The 2,511-nt window shown below is 38.4% G+C and overlaps 1 non-coding gene across 1 annotated transcript; it reads left to right on the top strand.

Moving 5' to 3' along the window:
• The first annotated feature begins 2,184 nt into the window (after window positions 1-2,184).
• On the top strand, window positions 2,185-2,290 carry LOC128282751 (small nucleolar RNA R71). Its single transcript, XR_008273106.1, has one exon. It is a non-coding gene; the product is annotated as a small nucleolar RNA R71 (small nucleolar RNA).
• The last annotated feature ends 221 nt before the right edge of the window (window positions 2,291-2,511 follow it).

The raw sequence follows: 2,511 nt of genomic DNA, 5'->3' as shown, positions 1-2,511 counted from the left end.
TGTCGTAGCCCGTGTTGGGAAAATCTTTGCCCTGTTTCAACATGGTCATAAGCATGCCCGTGTGCTTGGCCGTGTCTGTGTAGTAAACCTGTATTCAAGAGCTCCGTTAGTAAGTTAGGTGTTAAACACTAAAATTGAAAGAAGTTAATACAATTAGTGCTTGGGTTACCTCCCGAGAAGCACTTATTTATATTCTAAGCTCGACTTACCTCTCCATTGAATGGTCATGGTGGTTCGAGGAGTTTATACTCCTCATTCTTGCTATCATTCTCATCAAAATAAGGTTTTAGATAGGTGTTGTTTACCTTAAAAGTGCCGAATTTAGGATGACTTACCTCGACTGTTCTGATTAGGAAAATGCTAAGTACCGTAAGAGGGACAATATGGCAATGTGACAATGTGAGGATTTACGGCATCTAATAATACTTTATCTCTAACCTTAAGTTGATTTGGGCAGGTATTGAGCTCGTTTTAGCATAGTTTTGGTTTATCGTGTGTTCTTGGTTTATGTGTATGTCATTCATCTAGCTCTTTGATTTGTAGGCTTCGATATTCATGAATAGGTCATCTGCTACTACTTGAGAATGGCTCATGTACTTCTATCAGATTCATTTCCTGCAAAGTAGGTTGCACCATATTATCAGTTTTAGTAAAATGGTTTAGACGATCACCTTCAATTTCTGATGTGTTGCCAGAATTGCGAGCTTGAATGGTGATTGTTTCGTCTCCAACACGGAGTGTGAGCTCACCTGTGCCAACATCAATAATCATTTTAGAAATTGTTAAAAAGGGCCGTCCTAAAATCAAAGGAGTGTTGCTATCCTCCTCTATGTTTAGAACAATGAAGTCAACTGGAAATATAAATTTATCGATTTTAACTAGCACATCTTCAATAATACCCCTAGGAAATCTTAGAGTTTTATCTGCTAATTGAATGCTCATCCTAGTCTATTTGGGTTTCTCAGGACCTAATTGGTTGAACATTTTGTAGGGCATGACATTAATACTAGCCCATAAATCAGCTAATGCATTATTAACATCTAAACTACCAATTAAGCAAGGAATCGTAAAACTACCTGGATCTTTTAGTTTGTTGGGTAGTTTATTTTGTAGAATACCTGAGCAAACTGCGTTTAGCTCCACATGTGACGCCTCGTCCAACTTCTGTTTATTTGCTAAAAGCTCCTTTAAAAATGTCATTGCGTTTGGCATCTGTGATAGAGTTTCAATAAACGCTAAGTTAATATGTATTTTTTTAAGAGTTTAAGGAATTTACCAAATTGTTCATCTGAGCGGTCTTTCCTTGTCGCATTGGGGTATGGCACACAAGGTTTATATTCAACATTTACTGATTTGTTTTTATTATGACCTACCTCACCTTGACCACTGCTCACCACAGTTTCTTGCCTCGGTTCTGGCTCAGGCTCAATGAATCCTTCTTCATCTTGAATATTAATCGCGTTGAGTTGTTCCTTTGGGTTAGGTTTAGTATTACTTGGCAACCTACCTTGTGGTCGTTCAGAGTTTAGTTTGGACAGCTGGCCTATCTGAGTTTCGAGCCCTTGGATCAACGCTTGTTGATTTTTAAATGCCGTCTCAGTATTCTGGAAACGAGTTTCTGACACCGAAATAAATTTAGACTGCATCTCTTCAAGGTTCGATTTCTTTTCCTATTGATAGGGTGGTTGTTGAAAACCCGAAAGATGTTGTGGTCTTTTATTTCCTTGACCGCCCCATGAGAAATTAGGATGGTTCCTCCAACCTGCATTATAAGTGTTACTATATGGGTTATTTTTGGATCTAGAGTTATTGTTACCCATATATTGGACTTGTTCCTCCTCGATGCTAAGGTTGAAGGGTTGATACTCTGTGCATGTCGTCCTCCATTCGTCTCGCACCTCATTACTGGATGTACCTGTGTGTAAACCATCAATCTTTTTATTTAAAAGTTCTACCAAGTTTGACAGCATAGTAACCGAATCGATGTTATAAATGTCTGCTGTTTTAGTTGGCTTAGTCCTTATGACATGCCACTGATAGTTATTCAGTGACATCTCTTCAATAAATTCGTAAGCCTTTTCAGGTGTTTTGTTGTTGATGGTTCCTCCGGCTGCTGCATCAATCATTTGCCTTGTCGATGGGTTCACACCATTGTAGAATGTTTGAACTTGCAACCATATAGGTAATCCATGGTGAGGACACCTTCACAGTATGTCCTTGTATCTCTCCCATGCATCGTAAAGAGTTTATAAGTCCATCTGCATAAACGAAGAGATATCATTACGTAATTTAGCTGTTTTAGCCGGTGGAAAATATTTTAATAGAAATTTTTCGGTCATTTGTTCCCAAGTAGTAATTGACCCTCGTGGTAATGAGTTTAACCACTGTTTAGCTTTGTTTCTCAATGGAAAAGGGAATAACCGAAGACGAATGGCATCGTCAGAAACGCCATTAATTTTAAATGTATCACAGAATTCCAGGAAATTTGCCAAATGAGTGTTTGGATCCTCA

This window comes from Gossypium arboreum, chromosome 10 (genome assembly GCF_025698485.1).
Source record: "Gossypium arboreum isolate Shixiya-1 chromosome 10, ASM2569848v2, whole genome shotgun sequence".
Classification (NCBI taxonomy): domain Eukaryota; kingdom Viridiplantae; phylum Streptophyta; class Magnoliopsida; order Malvales; family Malvaceae; genus Gossypium; species Gossypium arboreum.
The sequence above is the reverse complement of the archived record's forward strand: the minus strand, read 5'-3'. Positions and strand labels throughout refer to the sequence as shown.